This window comes from Lynx canadensis, chromosome B1, assembly GCF_007474595.2.
Source record: "Lynx canadensis isolate LIC74 chromosome B1, mLynCan4.pri.v2, whole genome shotgun sequence".
NCBI classification, from domain to species: domain Eukaryota; kingdom Metazoa; phylum Chordata; class Mammalia; order Carnivora; family Felidae; genus Lynx; species Lynx canadensis.
This window is the reverse complement of record NC_044306.2, coordinates 58,480,556-58,503,370: the sequence shown is the minus strand read 5'-3', so window position 1 is coordinate 58,503,370 and position 22,815 is coordinate 58,480,556. Positions and strand designations below refer to the sequence as shown.

The following is a 22,815-nucleotide window of genomic DNA, read 5'->3' as shown; positions in this document are numbered from 1 at the left end:
TACTCATGGGCATAAACTCAAAAGAAATAGAAATTTTTGGTGTGTTGACTTTTTTTTTTTCAAAAAGAAGTATGCAGGTGGCAGTTGAAACAAGATTCAAAATAAGAAGCAGGATATTATTCTTTTTGGCAAGTTGAAGCCCCCAGAGCAAGGGTTGATTTGAAAAATATTTGTTTGACATTTCCTATACCAGGTGCTTTAATAGGCACTGGGAAGGGCTGAGAAGAAATGCACACAGTGCTGTGATAGTGTATAATGGTGCAATGATGTAGTCTCTGGGTTGAAGGGAGACAGTCTTCTGAGGAAGCAATGTTTCCGTTGAGATCTAAAGACCGAGGAGAAGTAGGCAAATGTAGAGTGGATAAAGGGAGAGAGTATTCCCAGTAGCAGAAACAGAACATGCAAAGGTTTCCTAGATAACAAAACATGGTATATTCAAGGAAGTGAAAGGAAGCCAGGAATTGAAGAGTTGAATGGAAAGAGATGAAACTAGGTAGACAGAGATCAAATCATACTGGCTTTTGTAGGCTCTAGTCAAGGTTTCAGTTCTTATCCCAACAGTAATTGAAAACACGGAAGAGTTCAAATGGGAATATAAAGGTAAGGATAGACGTGGTTTCGGAAGGGAAGCACGTTAGGTTCATTTTGTCTTCAACATGCTGGATTAGAAGAGGCAAAATTGGATGAAGGGAGATCGATTAGGAGATTACTGTATTAATCCAGATGAGAGTGGAGTATTTTGGCTGAGACCTGGTTATGATGGTGGAAACCAAGAGAAATGGACAAATTGGGAAACAAAATTGACAGTACTTGATGGATTGGAAATGGATTCAAGGGAGAAGGAATGACAAAAATTATTTCTGGGTTTTTGGTGGCAGAGCTGGGTGGACAGTGGTACTATTTAGAGATATCGTGGGTTTGGTTCTAGACCACTGTAATAAAGTAAGTACCACAACAGAGCAACTCAAATGAATTTTTTGGTTTTCCAGTGCATATAAAAAGTTATGCTTACAATGTACTGTAGTTTCCAAAGTGTGCAATGGCATTTTTGCATAATAATATATGCATATGTAAAGCAATGTACATCCCTTAATTAAATACTTTATTGCTAAAACATGCTAACCATCATCTGAGCTTTCGGTGAGTCATAATCTCTTTGCTGATGGAGGGTCTTGCCCCGATGTTGATGGCTGTTGATTGATCAGCGTGGTGGTTGGTGAAGTTGGGGTGGCTGTGGCAGTTTCCTAAAATAAGACAAAAATGAAGTTTTCTGCATTGATTTACTCTTTCTTTCATGAGGATTTCTCTTTAGCACGTGATGCTGTTGTGTAGCTTTTTACCCACGGTAGAATTTCTTTCAAAATTGGAGTCAATCCACTCAAACCCTGCTGCTGTTTTATCAACTAAGCTTACATAATATTCTCAATCCTTTGTAGTCATTTCAACAGTTATCACAGTTTCTTCACTAGGAGTGGATTCCCTCTTTCACCTTGCCCTTTTCTGTTATGGAGACAGCTTCTTCCCTGCAACCTCATGGACCAACCTCTGCTGGCTTCCACCTTTTCTTCTGCAGCTTCCTCACCTCTCTCAGCCTTTACAGAATTGAAGAGAGTTAGGGCCTTGCTCTGGATCAGGCTTTGGCTTAAAGGAATATTATGGCTAATTTGATCTTATATCCAGACCACTCAAATTTTCTCCATGTCAGCAATAAGGTTGTTTTGATTTCTTATGTGTGTGTTCACTAGAGTAACACTTTTAATTTCCTTCCAGAACTTTTCCTTTGCATTCAAAACTCTGCTGTTTGGTACAAGAGGCCTAGATTTCAGCTTATCTCAGCTTTTGACATGCCTTCCTCACTGAACTTAATCATTTCTAGTTTTTGATCTAAAGTGAGAGACATGTGACTCTTCCTTTCACTTGAACACTTAAAGGCCATTGCAGGGTTATTAATTGGTCTAATTTCAATATTGTTATGTCTCAGGAAATAGGGAGGTTTGACAGGGAAAGAGATGGATGTCAGCTGGTCAGTGGATCAGTCAGAACATATAACATTTATTGACTAAGTTTGCTGTCTTATATGGGTGCAGTTTGTAGCACCCCAAAACAATTACAATAGTAACATCAGAGATACCTGATCACAGATCACCATAACAACTATAATAATAATGAAAAAGTTTGAAATATGGTAAGAATTACCAAAATGTGACACAGAGACATGAAGTAAGCAAATGCTGTTGGAAAAATGATGCCAACAGACTTGTTTGATGCAGAGTTGCCATAGACCTTCAATTTGTAAAAAACGTATTATCTGTGAAGTGCAATAAAGTGAATTGCAGTATAATGAGGTACGTCTGCACTGAGGGACCATAGGAGGAGGTTAGATTTGGGTGGTACTATTGTGAGTTTAGAAGGAATGACACTTCTATTATTTTTACACATATCAGGATACCAGAGTACAGAATGGTGGACTTTGTAGCCACAAGTATATCGAATGGGTTGGGGGAGAATGTAGAACAGGATTTACGTTAGTTTTTAGTAGTTTGGGCAAGTAATAGAATAGTATCAGAGAATGAGAAGAGAAGGGACAGTACCATATTTATTCGTAGAGATGAACTTCTCTTCCAAACTACCAGCTGACATTAGTGTTTGTGTGAAGCACTTGACCAAATGGAATGAAAGGGAAATGGAGCAGCGCAATCCCGGGTCAGGCTGAGAAATACTGACTTTGTTTCCCTTTTCCTTCTTCCCTGTCTTCAAACTCTCCTGCGTAGTGGCACCCTGACAGCGATCTTAAAGCTGTTCTCAAAGCTGAAAATGACCAAAATCTTTTGGGATCTGCTCCAGATACTGTGAAGGGGCAGAGGACGAGGATTCCACAGAGTCTGTTTGAAGTCAGGGGAGGTAGAAAAGAAATCGGCTTCCTAAATGTAATCCCATCAACTTTAGCTCCTTCAGTTTCTTTCCGTCAGGATCCCATCCATCCCCAGTGAAGTTTTTGTCTGTAGTTCTGCTACCAATTGAAAAATTTCATCTCATTTATGACCTTTCCATAAAATTAGATCTTAACCTGTTTACATTCTATTCAGCTTCTGGAAGTGATAGATTGACATCAATCCCGCTCACTTGTGCTGGCTCTTGTCACTGGGTAATGTTTGTGAGTTCTGGCAACTTCCCATTACTTGAACTCAGGACATCAGCAATGGATATTCTGGTTGGAGCCTTAGAGGATTTTGCTCCATCTGCACCACTATCTGAGCTACTGAGGGGCCAGTGTGACATTTCTCTATGGTTGTATATCCGTTTTAATATCCCAGGATATTTATAAGCCGAAAGGTTGGGGAGGGGACAAGTGTCACTAATGGATAGTGCCATAGAAAAAAAATCCAGCTGTACTTGAGATTCTAAAGCAGTTTACTGGCCTGGCACACACATGAGTCCCTAGCTGTTATTGAACTATTATATAGTTATAACTGCTATATCATTATAATTATTATATGTGAGAGCTCATCAAGGATCCCCAAAATTTGTCAGTCTTCATAGATTAACACTGCATCATGTATACAGTATACTTTAGACACGAGCCAAGAATATTTCTCTAGTTTCTTTCTAGATGGACATAGATCATTAGAAGAATGATACAGAGAACTGGAGAGCATTTCGTCTCATGCAGCTGTGTGAAAGAGACATTAAGGCAAAATTAGACCCAGGAAGCTGCAGGATTAAAGTAGTGGCTTAGACAACTTTATTTTTTTTATTTTTATTTTTTTTTAAATTTTTTTTTTCAACATTTATTTATTTTTTGGGACAGAGAGAGACAGAGCATGAACGGGAGAGGGGCAGAGAGAGAGGGAGACACAGAATCGGAAGCAGGGTCCAGGCTCTGAGCCATCAGCCCAGAGCCCGACGCGGGGCTCAAACTCACGGACCGCGAGATCGTGACCTGGCTGAAGTCGGACGCTTAACCGACTGCGCCACCCAGGCGCCCCTAGACAACTTTATATGAAGTACATCAGGCTACTGACCCCTAATGAGGTTCTTAGAAACTAGTCTTGGGGTTGTGTAACAGAAAGCTATTTGTTGTATGCTCTCCCCTTCTTCTGGGGCATGTGACCAGCCAGTTTTAACTCTATTTTCCAGCTTCCTTTGCCATGAGGTGAGGCTATGTGACTAAGTTCTTCCCAGTGGAAGGTGAACAAAAAGGTATTAAAACAAAATTTGCTTAAAACAAAATTTCTTGCTCCAGACTCCCTCTTTTCATACCACGTGAGGTCATAGACATGCCTGTGACTCAGTTTCAACCATGCAGATGAGGACAACCTTCTTATACAGGGATCAGCATACCACAGCCCATGGGACAAATCTGGCCTTGTTTTTGACTTATTTTTACATTTTAAATGGTTGAAAAAACTCAAAAGAAGAATAATATTTCATGACATGTGAGAATTATATGAAATTCAAATTTCAGTGTCCATAAATAAGTTTTATTGGAAAATAACCACGTTCATTTTTTAAAACTTACTGTCTGTGGTTGCTTTTGCGGCAGGGTTGAATAGTTGCAATGGAGACGGTATGGCCTGCAAAGCCTAAAATATTTGCTATTTTGTCCTTTACAGAAGAAGCTTGCTTACTTCTGCAATAGCATATGGCTAAGCACAAAATAAAATGAATCTGGGACCCTAAATGTCCTGAGGGAGAAAGGCTGCCATACCACATGAATGGCCAGACTATTATCTTTAAGACACTTCATTAGGGGCGCCTGGATGGTTCGGTTCATTGAGCATCCGACTTCAGCTCACGTCATGATCTCATTGCTCATGAGTTCAAGCCCCGCCTTGGGCTCTGTGCTGACAGCTCAGAGCCTGGAGCCTGCTTCAGATTCTGTCTCCATCTCTCCGTCCCTCCTTGGCGCACGCTCTGTCTCTCTCAAATATAAATAAACATAAAAAAAAGACACTGCATTAAAAATTTATCTCAGCCTATTCTTTCCCTCATATAGAAATTAATACTGGAAGTAGAGTGTTGTTGTAACAAAAATCGAAGATCTATGACATTGTCTTAACAGTTGAGCCATGGATGGTGAAGAATGGATTATATTTAGAAAATTGGAAACAGGTGAGTCTGGTCATACCATAGGAAATCATTCGGTGAAGCCCCTCTGCCGCTCTCCGTGATAATTCAGAAGTCAGATCATGAGTTCATGGAGCCGGTTGCCCTAGGGGAAGATGTTGCCTAGAGTCAGAGTCTTGGCCATTCCTTGCTGCTTTTCATAAAGTATTATAAATATGGGATGAGCTCAGGCAAGAACTGGCAGTTTGCAAGCAGAGATGAAAGCAAATAGGCTTTATTTGGGAAAAACAATTTCCTCCAAATTTGAATATTGGGAAGAAAAATTTGCTCAGTGTCTTTGTTAGCTAAATATAAGGTCCCAGCTGTCCAACCCAAGCCCACTGTCTCAGATGATACTAGAGCCTCAATATAGTAAGATTCTCTCTCTCTCCCTTTTGCACACACACACACACTTCTCTCTGTCCCTCTCCCCTGTTTACACTATAAGATAAAAAAAAATGAGCATCCAATTTAAACTTACATTAGGCTCTTAAGCCCTTCACGTTGTCTCTACAAGACATCTGAGCAATTATGGTGTCATCTTAGGGAAGTTTCAAGCCTGTGATGCATCTCTGAGAAAACTATGGTTCTTATAAATTAAGTGTCAAGACAAAACAAAGTCCAAGACAAAATTAATAAAGGCTGTTTATTCATAAACTTGTGGCAAGGAAACCCACATACTGTCTACTTTTGTTTTGGCAGGAGTTAAAAAATGTTAGAAAGGAAAGTAATTTTTGTGTCATAAAAAGAGAAAATTTTGAGTGTCCTGTAGGCCTTCTGAGGTGAGGTTTTAGAATCAGAGAATACTTACTAATTGTAATTGTAATTGTAATTCTTTGGGTACATTGGGCAGTCCTTGGTTGGCTGCAAGGTAACAAATGAACAATTTTATTTATTTTTTATTTATTTAAAAATGTTTAATATTTTTAAATGTTTAATATTTTTAAATGTTTAATAATTTTAAAATGTTTATTTTTGAGAGAGAGAGAGAGCGCAAATGGGGGAGGAGCAGAGAGAGGGGGACAGAGTGTCCAAAGCAAGCTCTGTGCCAACAGCAGTGAGCCCAATATGGGGCTCGAACTCATGAACTATGAGACCATGACCTGAGCTGAAGTCAGACGCTCAACACACCGAGCCACCTAGGCACCCCCAAATGAGCAATTTTAAAACATTTGAAAAGAGGAAGGATTGTTTAATATCAGGGGCAGAGGGTTTTCTGTGGCTAGTCATTTGTGGAATGAGTGAGAATTGTCAGTGGTGCCTTTTTTACTGTAAGAAGAAGCTGACTGTCATAGTTGATGGTTTCTTAGAAGGAAATGATTATTAAATGCTATGGCTTTTTTCTGGATGTTCTTCTCCAGCACAGTGAAAGTTTCCTTTTGGACCCTGGTTAGCAAGTGTAATGAGGATGTTTCTAGGATGGCAGGTGTCAGAGTGTGAGAAATGTCAGAGACTGTTGGGATGTCAGGATGTCTAGCTTTTGTGGTCACTTCTGTTCTCAAAGTGAACAATCCTTAAGTATTGGTGACAAAATGTATCTGTGATCAGGGTGAGTAGAGAGCTGGGTTAGTAAATGTCACCTTCTTGAGTATGCAGCAAGAAGATGGGTTAAAAGCTGTGCACTGATTTTCGTGCAGAGGTCTTTGGCTGGGAGACTCTAGATTAGGAAAACAAACATCAGTCTTACTCAGATCAATGTGGAGCACAAAATTCTCCATCTATACTCAGCCTGTGGTTCAATGTAATTCTAGTTAGTGAAGCTGGCCAGGCAAAGGAAAGAGGGAAAAATAAATGTCAACCTTGCAGGCCAGGGATGCACTTCCTCAACAAAGCACTTGACTGTACGGCCAACCAAGTCTCTGGTAGCTGGAAAAGGAGCTCTCCGAACACCTAGAAGTCCCAACAAAGCTTTATAGGCCACTGGAAAGCAGAGTGGGGACATTTTATTAATAGCCTGAGTCAGTGATCAGATGAGGGAATCTTAGAACTCCACAAAGAGAGGAATTCACCTTAACCTATACTCTTCCGTGTGTCAGAGCACATTTTGGGAGACTGTAATAAGGAAATAAATGAATGCCATGGGGCACTGGAATTCTTGGAAACAGCAAACCTTCCTGGGACAAGAGCTTCCCCTGAGTTGGACTAGAATTGGCATAGGGCGGTCTGTCACACCTAGTTTCCTGAGACTACTTGGGCTCCAAAAGGAAGAAGTGGCAGAGGTAGAGGAGGTTTGGATTTCCCAGTCCTCCAGTTATAGAGGGTTGCAGGTGATCACTGCATCCAAATACTCTGCCGTCTGAGCCCTTAACGCACCGAGGGAAGGAAGTGACATTATTTACTGTGGATTGCCTGCCAAAGCCTCACCTTGAAAGCATGAGTATGAACTGTTGCTGTCCTAAAGGAGCAACATAAGTCAGTGAGGAGGTTGACATTGCTCCTGTTGTGGGTGTGTTAACCATGTCTTTTATTTTCTATGTTCTGATGGTTTGATGTCTTGAAGCCTTGCTGACCTTGGAGGGACTGCCCTTCTGAGGGTTAGCCAGTTCCTAAAGATGGTAAACGGCTAGCCTAGGAGTGTCCTTTTCATTTCCCTGATGATGAGTGATGTTGAGCATCCTTTCATGTGCTTGTTGGCCATCTGTATGTCTTCTTTGAGAAATTTCTGTTCATGTCTTATGCCCATTTTTAAATTGGATTTTTTTTTTTGGTGTTGAGTTGTATAAATTCTTTATATATTTTGGATATTAACCCCATATCAGATATATCACTTGCAAATATCTTCTCCCATTCCATGGGTTGTCTTTTTGTTTCATTGATGGTTTCCTTTGCTGTTTCCAGTAGTTTATTTTTGTTTTTGTTTCCCTTGCCAGAGGAGACATTTCTAGAAAAACATGTCTATGGATTATGTCACAGAGATTACTGCCTATGTTTCCTTCTAGGAATCACATTTGGGTATTTATCCATTTTGAGTTCACTTTCGTGTATGGTATAAGAAAGTAGTCCAGTTTCATTCTTTTGCATGTTGCTGTCCAGTTTTCCCAACACCATTTGCTGAAGGGACTGTCTTTTTCCCACTGCATATTCTTGTCTCCTGTGTCATAGATTAATTGACCATATATGCGTGGGTTTATTTCTGGGCTCTTTATAATGTTCCATTGATCTAGGTGTCTATTTTTGTGCCAGTACCATACTGTTTTGATGACTAGAGTTTTGTAGTATATCTTGAGACCTGGAATTGTGATACTTCCAGTTTTGTTCTTCTTTTTCAAGATTTCTTTGGCTATTCAGGGTCTTTAATGGTCCCCTACAGATTTTAGGATTGTTTGTTCTAGTTCTGTAAAAAATTGTGTTGGTATTTTGAAAGTGATTACATTGAATTTGTAGATTGCTTTGGGTAGTATGGCCATTTTAACAATATTTGTTTTTCAATCCATAAGCATGGAATATTGTTCCATTTGTTTGTGGTGTCTTCAATTTCTTTCATTAATATTTTATAGTTTTCTGAGTACAGGTCTTTTACCTCCTTGGTTAAATTTATTTCTAGATACCTTATTATTTTGGGTACAATTATAAATGGGATTGTTTTCTTAATCTCTCTTTCTGCTGCTTCATAATTAATGTATAGAAATGCAGCAGATTTCTATATGTTCATTTTATGTCCTGAAACCTTACTGAATTCATTGATCAGTTCTGGTAGTTTTTTGGTGGAGTGTTGAGGGTTTTCTACATATAGTATTATGTCATATGCAAATAGTGAATGTTTTTCTTCTTCCTTACCAATTTGAATGCCTTTTATTTCTTTTTGTTGTCTGATTACTATGGCTAGGACTTCCAGTACTATGATGAATAAAAGTGGTGAGAATGGATATTCTTGTCCTGTTTCTGATTTTAGAGGAAAAGCTCTCAGATTTTCCCCATTGAATATAATGGTAGCTGTAGTTTGTTTTATATATGGCCTTTATTATGTTGAGGTATGTTCCCTCTAAACCTACTTTGTTGAGAGTTTTTATCATGAATGGATATTGTTCTTTGTCAAATGCTTTTTCTGCATCTATTGAAATGATCATGTGGTTTTTAATCTTTTCTCTTATTGATGTGATGTATCACTTGGATTGATATGCAAATATTGAACCACCATTGCATCCCTGGAATAAATTCCACTTGATTATGGTGAATCATTTTTTAAACTTATTTTTATATTCCAGTTCTTAATTTTTTTGTTGAAGATTTTTATGTCTATGTTCATTAGAAATATTGCCCTGCAGTTTTAAAAAAATTTTTTCAATGTTTATTTTTGAGAGAGAGAGACAGAGTGTGAGTGGGGGAGGGGCAGAGAGAGAAGGAGACAACAGAATCTGAAGCAGGCTCCAGGCTTTGAGCTGTCAGCACAGAGCCCAACGTGGGGCTCAAACTCACAAACCACAGATCATGACCTGAGCTAAAGTCAGATGCTTAACCAACTGAGCTACCTGAGGGCCCCACCATGCAGTTTTTTGTTTGTTTGTTTGTAGTGCCTTTATCTGGTTTTGTATCAGGATAATCCTGGCCTCATAGAATGAATTTGGAAACCTTCTTTCCTCTTCTATTATTTGGAACAGTTTGAGAAGAATACATATTAACTCTTCTTTAAACGTTTGGTAGAACTCATCTGTGAAACCATCTGTTCCTGGACTTTTGTTTGTTGGGAGTTTTCGATTGCTGATTCAGTTCCATTGCTGGTAATCGGTCAGTTCAAATTTTCTAGTTCTTCCTGATCCATTTTGGGAGGTTATATGTTTCTAGGAATTTATCCATTTCTTCTAAGTTGTCCAATTTGTTGGCATGTAATTTTTCATAGTAATCTTTTATAATACTTTGTATTTTCTGTGGTATTGGTTGTTACTTCTATTTCTGATTGTATTTATTCGAGTCCTCTCTTTTTTTTTTTTTAACGTTTATTTATTTTTGAGACAGAGACAGAGCATGAACGGGGGAGGGTCAGAGAGAGAGGGAGACACAGAATCTGAAACAGGCTCCAGGGTCTGAGCCATCAGCACAGAGCCTGATGCGGGGCTTGAACTCACAAACCGCGAGATCATGACCTGAGTCGAAGTCGGACGCTTAACCGACTGAGCCACCCAGGCGCCCCGAGTCCTCTCTCTTTTTGGTGAGTCTTGCTAAAGGTTTATCAATTTTGTTATCTTTTCAAAGAATCAGCTCCTGGTTTCATTGATTTGTTTTATTTTATTTTATTTTTTTAGTCTGTATTTTATTTATTTCTGCTCTAATCTTTATTATTTTCTATTTTCTACTTGTTTTGGGCTTTGTTTTTATTTTTCTAGATCCTATAGGTGTAAGGTTAGATTGTTTCTTTGAGATTTTTCTTGCTTGTTAGGGTATGCCATTGTTCCTATAATCTACCCTCTTAAAACAGCTTTTGCTGCATCCCAAAGATTTTGGATCATTGTGTTTTCATTTTCATTTCTCTCCATGTATTTTTTGATTTCCTCTTTGATTTCTTGGTTGAACCATTCATTGTTTAGGATCATGTTATTTAACTTCCATGTATTTATGCTCTTTCCAGATTTTTTCTTGTGGTTGATTGTAGTTTCATAGTATTCTGGTCAGAAAAGATGCTTGCTAATATTCAACCTTTTTGAATTTGTTGAGATGTGTTTTGTAGCCTAACATGTGATCTGGAGAATATTCCATGTGCACTTGAAAAGAATATGTATTTTGATGTTTTAGGAGGGAATGTTCTGGATATATGGTAGATCCATCTGGTTTAATGTGTCATTCAAAGCCACTGTTTCCTTGTTGATTTTGTTTGGATGATCTACCATTGATGTAAGTGGGGTGTTAAAGTCCCCTAATAGTATTGTATTATTATTAATTTCTTCTATTCTTTGGTTAATCATTGCTTTACGTATTTGGGTGCTCCCATCGTGAGTACATAAATAATTACAATTGTTGTATTTTGTTGGATTGTTCCCTTTATGATTATGTAGTATCCTTCTTTGTCTCTTGTTACAGTCTTTGTTTTAAAGTTTATTTTGTCTGATGTAGGTATTATTACCTCGGCTTTCTTTTCACTTCCTTTTGCATGATAAGTGCTTTTCCATCCCTTCACTTTCAATCTGCATGTGTCTTTGGGTCTGAAGTGAATGTCATGTAGCTAGCATATAGATGGGTCTTGCTTTTTTTAATTCATTCAGTCACCCCATGTCTTCTCATTGGGACATTTAGTCCCTTTACATTCAAAATAATTGATAGGGATGTACTTATTGCCATTTTGTTGCTTGTTTTACAGTTGTTTTTGTAGTTCACTGTTCATTTCTTCTCTTGCTCTCTTGTGTTTTGATGACTTTCTTTAGTGATGTGCTTAGATTCTTTTCTCTTTATTTTTGGTATCTCTATTAAAGGTTTTTGATTTGTGGTTACCATTAGGCTTATATATAAAATCTTGTGCATATAGGGGCGCCTGTGTGGCTCGGTTGGTTAAGTGTCTGACTTCGGCCCAGGTCATGATCTCACCGTCCATGAGTTCGAGCCTCGCGTCAGGCTCTGTGCTGACAGCTCAGAGCGTGGAGCCTGTTTCAGATTCTGTGTCTCCCTCTCTCTCTGCCCCTCCCCTGTTCATGCTCTGTCTCTCTCTGTCTCAAAAATAAATAAAACGTTAAAAAAAATTTTTTTAAATCTTGTGCATATTTATGTTAAGTTGATGGTCTGTGTTAAGTTGATGGTCGCTTAAGTTTGAATTCATTCTAAGGGACTAAATTTTTACTCACCTCCCCCGCCTTATGTTTTAGGTATATGACATTATACTTTACATCCTTTTATTTTGTGACTCACTTGACTGATTTTTATAGGTATACTTGATTTTACTGCTTTTATACTTTGACCTCTGTATTGGTTTTGTAAGTGATTTATCTACTACTTTTATGTTTTAGAGAAAGTCTTTTTTAAGTTTACTTATTTATTTTGAAAGAGAGAGAGCGAGTGCACATGTGAGTGGGGGAGGGGCAGAGAGAGAAGGAGAGAGAATCCAAAGCAAGCTCCATGCTGTCAGTGCCAAGCCTGATGCCGGGCTCAATCTCATGAACTGTGAGATCATGACCTGAGCCCAAATCAAGAGTTGGAGCCACCCAGTCACCTCTAACCTACTTTTTTTGTTATGTTTATATGTACCTCTGAATTTTTTTCCTTTCTTAATTTTTTTTGGTCCTGATTATGGTTTTTCCTTTCAACTCAAAGAATCCCCTTGGGGCGCCTGGGTGGCTCAGTCAGTTGAGCGTCCAACTTCGGCTCAGGTCATGATCTCATGGTTCATGGGTTCATGCCCCGCATCGGGCTCCATGCTGACAGCTCAGAGCTTGGAGCCTGTGTCTGATTCTGTGTCTCCCTCTCTCTCTTCTCCTCCCCTCCTTGTACTCTGTCTCTCAAAAATAAAAGTAAACATTAAAAAAAAAAAAAGAATCCCCTTTAACATTTCTTCTATGTCTGGTTTAGAATTCCTTTAACTTTTGTTCATCTGGGATATGCATTCTCTCCTACTCTGAGTGATAGCTTTGCTGGATAGAGTACTCCTAGTTGTAGATTTTCTTTATCCAGAACCTTGAATATATCATGCAACTTCGTTCTGACTTGCAAAGTTTCTGTTGAAAAATCAGCTGATAGCCTTATGGGGTTTCCCTTGTATATAACTGTTGTCTTTTCTTTTTCTGCTTTTAAAATTCTCTTTTTATCACTACTTTTTGCCACTTTAATTATTTCTCTTTATATGGACTTCGTTGGGTTGAAATGTTGGGGGATCTCTGCCTTCAAGAGCTGGATTTCTGTTTCCTTCCTCAGATTTGGGAAATTTTCAGATATTACTTTTTAAATAAATTTTCTGCCTCCTTTTCTCTCTCTTCTCCTTCTGGGATCCCTATAAAGCAAATGTTATTATGCTTGCTTGTGTTGCTGAGTTCCCTTATGCTATTCTCATTTTCTATTTTTTTTTCTTTTTCCTGTTCCATTTGGTTGCTTTCCATTACTCTTTCAGATCCATTCGCCTGCTTCCTCTAGTGTTCTATTATTCCATCTGATGTATTTTTAATTTCAATTTTTAGTTTCTTCATCTCTCATTGGCTCTTTTTAATATTTTCTATTTCTTTGTTAAGGGCCTCACTCACATCCAACACTTTTTTCTCAAGTCCAGGGAGCATCTTTATGACCATTATTTTGAATTCTCTTTCTAACATACTACTTATCTGCATTTTGTTTCGCAATTTTGTTGTGATTTTTGTCTTGTTCTTTCATTTGTTACATATTCCTCTGTTTCCTCATTTTGTCTAACTCTCTGTGTTTTTTTTTGTTTCTGTGTGTTAGAAGAGTCAGCTATGTCTCCTAATCTCTAAAGTAGCGGCCTTATGAAGAAGAGATCCTCTAGTGCCCTTCAGTGCGGTGACCCCTGTGCACTAGAACCAGGTGCTTCAGGGCTGTCTTTTAAGAGTGTTGCATGCACCCTACTGTTATGGTTGAGCCATCTTTGCCTTCAGTCCAGTCATCTGTTATGACCTTCTTTGCCTGTTGTGAACAGGGTTTGGTCCCTGTGCTGGTAAGTGGCAGTCTGGGGCCACTTTGGGCTTGAGTCAGGTCAGACCAGATGCCTGTTCTCAGATTGTTTGCCAGACCTGTATTGCACTGAAGTACAGGGTGCTCTCCCAGTGTTGTCCTCTGAAAGGCTCTAGTTGGTTGGTGGGACTTGCAGTTAGATAAGATGTCTACTCCCAGTCTGTCTGTTGGGGTTGCAGTGACCCTGAGCTACTATGCTGTCTTTTTGTGTTGCCCCCTGTGAGGTTTTTGTTGGTGAGCAGAGCCAGCAGTCATATCAGATATCTTCCCCCAGCCCATTACTGGGGCTGTAGTCAAACTGGTATTTGTGGTTATCTGCCCCTCTCTCCAGGGTAGGAGTCCCTTCAGAATGGTGCTGGCCACTGATGGGGTTGCTTGCACAATGAGATGCTTATGGCACTGGCTTTGGATGGATTCCTGCCAAGGAGAACATGGGGTTGGGTGTGCTATTAGCAAGCTAAGTGATAAGTGTTTGGACTGGTTCCTGCAGGTGTCTGGGTATCTAGGTTGGAAGCGAGGAGAGAGAAATGGCACCAGCCAACTCCTTTGTTCTTGAAGAAGTCCTGCAAAGACCCCTGCCCCTCCTGCATGTGCTCTGAGACCATTAAATAAATATCCCTCCTGTATACCCCAGGTGCCTCTCAAACTGCTGCTTCTATGCTGTATCTTGGTGGGGTTGTTTGTTATGCTATTCTTTAAGGGCATAGCCTCAGTTTCTTAGTGCCTTGTGGCTTTACCAGAGCCGAGCCTGGTGATTTTTAAAGTTCCTAGTGTTAAGCCCCACAGATTTTAAAAAACTTGCAAGGTTAAGTTCTTCTAGTTTTCAAAGACAAATATTACGGGGATTTATCTTCCCAGTGCAGGTCCCCCATGCCTGGGGTACCTGGTGTTGGGTCTGCTTCTCTTTCTTCTGCATATCATCAGTGTCCCTCCCTTCTGAGATCAGTCTTTTGGGTCAGTTTGGTTCCTGACCATGTCTCTACCCCTCCTATCATTCTTGATGTGGCATCTTCTCTATGACTAACTGTAGAGAAACTATTCTGCCAGTCATTAGGTCATTTTCTGTTTTTTTTTTTTTTCCCCACACTGATGTGGGTGTTATCTAGGGGTATCCATGGAATGAGGTGAGCCTAGGATTCTCCTACTCCACAATCTTCCCCCAGTAACTTGTATTTTTTTTTTATATTTAACAATATGTCATGGACAATTTTCCCAGGTTGATTTGTATAGTTTGACTTTGTTATTTTCTTTTGCTAAAGTATTTGAAAACAGAGTCAATGTCATTTCACCCTTACATTCTTTATTACACATCTCTAAAAAGAGGGACCAAGATATTATTTTAGCTAGACTTGTGACCATTAATTATCACACATTCAAAATTATTATTACTTGATAGTATCTAATACCCAGTCTATATTCAAGTTTTTCCAATTATCGTATCCCCCAGTTATAGGACAGCCTTTTTATACCATCGAAACAGATTTTGTACATTGCCCTTGATTGTTGTCTGTTATATCTCTTCTGGATGGAACATCTCACCTTTCCTTTTCTTCTTTCTTTTTCACATTGCTGGCTTGTTTAAAAAAGTCAGTCAGTTTGTACTGCAGCAAACCCCACATTTTGAATTTATCTCTTATTCATAATGTAGTTTAATTTGTTCTTTTTCATATTTCCTGCTGACTGGAAATTAGTTCTAAACATTTGATTACACTTAGGTTTCCATTTCTTTGGTATTAACACCACACATGGCTTTGCATCAGGCACATGATGTCCAATTGTCTTGATTTTAGTGACTCTCTAGTCAATAGGTTCAGCTGGTGATAACTGTATTCTCACCACTGTGAAATTCCCATCAATCTTCCAACTAATGATTTCATCCATTTTTGTCTATTGTCTGAAATAAGGATTACATTAGAGATTGCAAAATGGTGATTTTTCTAATTCTATCATTTCTTTCCATTTATTAGATGGAATTATTCTGTAATGAAGAAGTGACTTCATCAACTAGAGATATTCGGTTACTCTGAAATAGTTGCAAAAATGATAATTTATTCTTTCCCTTATTTTTTATTTTGTAATTTTTTAATGTTTATTTTTATTTTTGAGGCAGAGAGAGACAGAACATGAGCAGGGGAGGAGCAGCAAGAGAGGGAGACACAGAATCCAAAGCAGGCTCCAGGCTTTGAGCTGTCAGCACAGAGCCCGATGCAGGGTTCAAACCCATGAACCATAAGGTCATGACCTGAGCAGAAGTTGGGCGCTTAACTGACTGAATCACCCAGGCACTCCTATTCTTTTCCTTTAATTGTCAGTTTTCAGAGGAAGGAGTTGATGTCTCAGTGAGGGTTTTTCCTCCTTCTCTTTGTGTTGAGTATCATTATTGTGGACAGAATAATAGCCCCATAAAGATGTCCATGTCCTAATCCCCAGAACCTGTGACAATGTAACCTCATATGGCAAAGGGGATTTTGCCAATGTGACTAAATTAAGAATCTTAAGGTGGGAAGACTATTCTGGGTTATCTGGATGAGCACAGTGTAGTCACAATGGTCCATATAGGAGGGAGGCTGAAGTATTAGAGGCAGAGAGGGAGATGTGATGGTGGAAGCAGGGGTCAGAGACAGAGAAATATGGAGATACCACAGTCCTGCCTTTAAAGATGGAGGAAGGAAATGAGCCAAAGAACACAGGCAGCTTCCCATAGCTGCAAAAGGCAAAGAAATGGATTATCCCTTACAGCCACCAGAAGGCACATAACATTGCTGACATCTTGATTTTAGGATTAACCTGTAAGATAATAAATTTGTGTTGTTTTAAGTCACAGAGTTTATGGTAATTTGTCATTACTCAGCAGTAATAGGAAACCAATAAAATCTTTACATATATAATGCTTTTAATCAAATTATAGTCACCATTCTTGATGTTCTCATTTTTGTTTTATTTGCCCAGTGGGAAGTCTTTCCAGATATCTCCTGTGACCTTTTGACATGGCCCTATTTTGAAAACATCTGTTGCTTTCTGATACTATAGAGGGCCTATGCTCATCTTGAATATCCCTTACCCAGAGCTGGAATGGGTAATTTCTTTGAGAGAAATAGTATTAAGAGACTAGAATTTGGGAACTTGTTGTGCTTGTTGCAACTCTATTGTCATTGCTTCCAGGCTTGTTCAGAGTACAGAGTACAGAATTGGAATTTTGTTTTCAGCAAATAATATTCTTCATGGTTTATTATTGAATATATTATAGTTTTTGAAGGAAATTTAGATAATACAGGTACATATCAGGAATTCAAAAAATCACCAACAATATTTGGTTATTGGAAATACATATTTTGGAAATAGTTATGAATTCCTATTGGTATTTCTATGTCTAATTTACTACTATCTGGCTTTTACTTAAAGTCTTTGATTTTATACTTGTAACTTATCTTTTTACATGGACAAGTTTGGATACTAATAGTATTAGCATAATTACTCATTTGCTTTATCCTATTAGATATAAAATCGTTCCAAGAAGGCTATTGAATGTAGTTTAAGATGTCTTTGCAGTTTTATTTGCCCTTAGAATATTCTAGGAAGTTGTACAATCAAAATACTAAAAATTAGGCCACTAACTTGATATTAATTAGGTATAGTCATTTCTGTATTCAAATTTTAGGGATTCTCTTTAAGTTTTTTTTTTTAAGTATATAAAGCCTCTATATGACTTCAAAGTCAAAACTATAAATATGGAATGGTCAGAGAAATCTCACATCTGTCTCTATCTCCTCCTCCTTATTTTCTCTCTTTGTAGGTTAATGTTTAAATTGTTTCTTTTATTTTATTTATTTTATTTTAGAGGGATATAGAGAGAGTATGTGAGCAAGTCGGGGGAAGTGCAGAGACAGAGGGAGAGAGAGAATCTTAAGCAGGCTCCACGCTCAGTATGGAGCCTGATGTGGGGCTCGATTGCATGATCCTGGGATCATGACCTGACCCAAAAGTAAGAGTCCAGTGCTTAACTGACTGATCCACCCAAGCACCCCTATGTTGTTTATAAGTGGTTTATGAGTCTATGTTAATTTTGTAAATATTTTATATTTGTATTCACATTTTTGCCTTAATTTTTAAAAAGGCATTATCCTATATGTGCTTTTCTGCATCTTGCTTTTTTACACTAAAATATGTAACAAAGACTCTTCTGTGTCCACATATGTAGCTTTTATTCATTCTGTTTTACAGCTGCATGGCTTCAGTTATATGGGTGTCTCATAGTTTATTCAACCAGTTGTCCTGTTGATAGACAATTGGATTATTTTTACTCTTTTGCTAATACAAGAAATACTATGTCAATTAACCTCATGTTTAAATCATTTTATATTTTTGCTAACTTATGTCTGGGATAGATTACTAGAAATAGAATTGGTGGTGCAAAGACAAATGCCTAAGTAAGTCTGCTAGACATTCCTAAATTTCCCTCCACAGAGGTGGTGCTAGTTTGTATTACTACCAACAAAGTTATGAACATGCTTTTTCCCCACAGCTTTGCCAGTGAGGTACATTGCTAAACTTATGGAAGTTTACCAATATAATGTGCGAAAAAGGCTATCTCCTTGTAGTTCTAATTTGTACTTCTCTTTTAGATACCAGTGGATAATGTTAGTAGCTTCTTACTGATATTGAAAGAGAGAAGCATGATGTTACCATATGAAAACAATGAAGGTGAGCCATGAATTAACCCATATGATAATCAAAACTATGGAGTTAACAAGGTTTCTAGCAAAATTCTTTTTTTTAATTTATTTTATTAATTTTAACCTTTTTTTTTTTTTTTTTTTTTTTTTTACTTTTAGAGAGAGGAAGAGTGCATACCAGCAGGGGAGAGGAGCATAGAGAGAGGGAGAGAATCTTAAGCAGGCTCCATGCAGAGCATGGAGCCTGACGTGAGGCTCAATCTCACAACCCTGAGATCATGACCTGAACCAAAATCAAGAGTCAGTCACTTGACTGACTGAGCCATGCAGGTGTCCCTAGCAAAATTCTTATATAGTTATAAAATCTATTTCTGAAAATCAGTGTTTTGATTTTTTTCTTATGTGCATTGTGTAAAGTTACAATTCCCATTTTTTTTCCATGTACATATAAATAATTAAAAAATACCTCATATAATATTTTAAATTTGATATTTTAACTGATCATTCTTAAGTGAATTTTTGCTTTTAATCTTCATAATAACATAATTGCTATGGCTTTATTTCTGGCATACACAAATAGTTAAAAAAGACTTTTAGAATGTATTTATATACCTGCATTTGCATTTAAATACATGAATTGAAAATTTGAAAGGAATACTTGCTTCTCACAGAAAAAAAAATTCTACCATTTACTTGCCTTTCTGTGAAGTAGTACTTACTTTGAAGTATATTATTCAAATATCTCATAAGGGATTATACATTAAGAAAATGATATCATATTTGCTTATGTTATTATGACTAGACCTTATCAAGAGGAGATTTTTCTAAAGTTCTTAAGAATTTCTAGCTGTAGAAAAAATTGCCATAAATCTTCTGGTTTGATTTACTTGTGTTTCTGCTTCTACTGATGTAGCTAGAGATTGTTTTGTCTGCTGTTGTTGATCTCTTAGTTCAATCAAATGATGTTGGAAAATTTTAATAAAATCACATTTTTTTCAAGTTGCTGATATGTTAGTTAATGTAGAAAGCATTATTGACTACAAGATATTCAGCTAATTGGGACTTTTAGATAAATAGCTATGATTTGAACCAAGTATCTAGGAAAGGAATCCCAAGTGTTTATTGCTTATCAGAAAGGAAGATGGAGCCAGATAGAGGGATAAAAACAGGTATTTAAGTCAAATGTGGCTAATTGCTCTGGTCATTTGTTGCTATTTAGTATACAAACTCAAAACACAGTGGGGGCACCCGGTTGGCTCAGTCAGTTGAGCCTCCAACTTCAGCTCAGGGCATGATCTTGTGGTTCATGGGTTCAGGCCCCACATTGGCCTCTCTGTTGTCAGCAAAGAGCCCACTTCAGATCCTCTGTCCCCCTTTCTCTGCCCCTCCCCCCTTGTACTCTTTCAACAATAAATAAACATTAAACAACAACAGCAACAACAACATCGCAGTGGTTTTGAATGCCATGTATGATTTTCTCACACAGTCCTGGGTTTACTGATCTCTTGGGTTGTTGTCTATGGAGACTGGGGATGGAGTCATTGGAAGTGGGACTGTGCTGGACATCCAGGGTAGCTCTCTGATGTGGCTGGCAGTTGTTGCCAACTGTAGGCAACTACTGGGGCCATGGAAGGAGGGCCATTCCATATGGCTTAGGTTTTGTAGGCATAGCATCTGCCAGGTCAGTTAATGGTTACATATGAAACTGGCACAGAGTGACTTCTCCCAATTTCACTTGATCTGAGCAGTCACAGGACACATTTAGATTCAACAGGGTGGAGAAATAAATACTTCCCGATGGAGGAGCACAAAGCCACATCATAAAAGAGCATGTATGATGGGAAATACAGTTGAGGTAATCTTTGGAAAATACAGTTGGCACCATTAGTTGTTTTTTTGTTTGTTTTTGTTTTTGTTTTTTAAGTGTGTGGTCAAACTGTGACATTATGAATTACCCATCTGAGACTAAGTTTAACAAACAGATTTAAGTCCCTTTTACTTGAGCTTTCCATGCTTTTATAGATAGTACAGGTTTAAATTTTTTATTGTGTAAAGTAAAATTCTCTGTTGATGACTTTTTATTTGGGTTCTGGCTCCCCCCCCCCTTTTTTTTAATGAAATCCATTATCTGACTTGTCCAATGTAATCAGCACAAATATTCAATTTTAGTGCATAAGATGAATTTTGTTGCCTTGCTGGGGAATTTTGTGGTAGAATCTATATAAAATTGATCTTATGATTCCTATTCTGGGACAGGTTAAAAGTATAAAAGGATTTTTTTCAAGGTACTTCTTATTATCCACTGCATCTATAATGTGAAAATGACTCCTTCAGGCCTGATCTTTGGGCTTACAGTTGTTGCTGGGCATTATAATGTAATAATAATTGCTGATATTTATGGTGTGCTTGTAATATGCAAGGCACTGTGCTCAGTGCTTTAAATACATGTTATTTTATGATATAGACACTCTCATAGATGAGAAAACTAAGGCTTAGTAAAGTGAAATTCTTTGACCTGAAACACACAGCTTGTAAATAACAGAGTTGGAATTAGAATCTAAGTCTCTTTCATATGAGAACCTGTTGGCTTCATACTCAGTCCACTTTAGTTACTGAGTTAGGCCAGGCCAAAAAAATCTGGTCTAGATTTGAAAACCAGACAAATGATTTACTCAGTGCAAGGGGTCTCTCATTTTGATTTAGTATAAAAAGGGCCAACAGTATAAAGGATATATGTCAGATATATATAACATAAGGTGAGGCCCTCAGAAATCAAAGGTCGATGTAGACTATGCAGAGGAACCCAGAGGTATAGTTTTGCTGCAGGGCCACATCACCCCTTACGAAAAGATTCATCTTATTACCATAGAAGGCAATTCCTCACCATGCGACAGATATTAAACCTTTGTGCTATAGAAAGCCTAGCCATGGTCTGCTTCAGTCTCTAAAGAAATTGCATCTTTACTGTTTGGGCTGCAAGTCCACTTATTTTGATTTTTGATAACTTTTGGGAGAGAGAGCATATATGTGGGAGTAAAGCCATATGCCTACAACTAAATGCAAATGACCAGTGTATCCTTTTTCTGATGCTTGACACATCCCGAGAACTGGGCAGCTGCCCTAATGACTAAGTTGACACATCCACCCAACTTTTGTAACAGGGGAAATTGCTCAGGTTCATGGCCTAAAGAGATGTCAGGGAAATATATGATCATTAGATAAAAAACTGGAATGGACTGTTCCACAAACTTTGTGTTCATAATGTCAACTTCCTATCTAGCATGACTCAGTTTTGCAAATAGCAGTAGCCAATGCTAAATTTTCCCTGCCCCCTAAAGTCATGATAAGAGCCGACTTTACTATTTCATCTTTATATCCCTTGCAACAAGAAAGAGAGAATTTTATCATAAATTTGGGATGAATTAGATAAAAAGTGACCAGTGCCTATCATGGGCTTCAGTCCTGCAGAGATTAGAAAACTGAGCTAAGTGAGGAAACTATGGCAATTGCCTGGATCACTTCATCAGATCACAAACCTCTGTTTTTTGTTTCTTGAATCTGGTCATAGGGTATTGACAACTATGTGGCAATGACTAAAAGAGGATATTCTTACGCGTGAAAGACAATGCCAGTTTGCTGTAATAGGTGGGATTCTGTCAGGAAGTAGATGAAACACTGAGATATCAACTGTATTTATAGAGGTATAGTTTCATGTGGAGGAGCCACTGAGATAATTCAGCACTGTGGTGCTACACCACTCCTAAGCCTACAGAGGTGAGGAAAAGGGGTTGTATGGAAAGGGCTGCCTGGCAGGGCTGCAACATGGGGTAGAGGAGCCAGGCAGCCAGCCCAGGGCCAATCTGCAGGGAGGGAGCCCAAGGACTAACACACCAACCTCACTCTCTTCTTTCCTTGATTTTTTTTTTTTTCCTCTGGGGGCTCTCCATTGACTGAATCCAACTGGAAACAGCAGTGCAAGGGAGCCTGTTGATGACTGCAAACAGATGAGCCTCTGTGGCCTCAGGCAGAGAGAGTAGGGAAGCAAGGGGAGGGTGGATCTGGAAAGGCAAATGGAAAATAACCAGCACGTTTTCAGATGTCTATCATAATCCTTTCACGTAAAATGCCTTTTTAATGAAAAGTAGTAAATTTCTTGTAAGCAGAGAATAATTGGGGTGGTTGCTTTCATTTTCGGAAACCCATAGGGGAAAAAACCCACATCATCAAAAGGGATTTTGATTTTTAACTGTGGGGCCATGAGCAGGTACAAATGCTAATAGGTGGGATCCTTTTGTTTCAAGGTGCAGAAATTAATATTGGCTTAAAGCAAAAAAAAATTTCTTAAAAGTATATACAGAAATGCTGAAGAATAAGTCTGGTACAGGTTGGCTTCAGGGGCAAAACTATTTATGGTCTTGTCCAGGAACCACCACTGGAATAA

General features: G+C 38.3%; 1 long non-coding RNA gene across 1 annotated transcript in view; it reads left to right on the top strand.

Moving 5' to 3' along the window:
* Nucleotides 1-18,327: 18,327 nt before the first annotated feature.
* LOC115512086 overlaps nt 18,328-22,815 on the top strand; it is a 76,429-nt gene continuing 71,941 nt past the window's right edge. The window contains exon 1 of the long non-coding RNA XR_003968278.1: nt 18,328-18,402. This is a non-coding gene — a long non-coding RNA (uncharacterized LOC115512086). The remainder of the gene's footprint in view (nt 18,403-22,815) is intronic.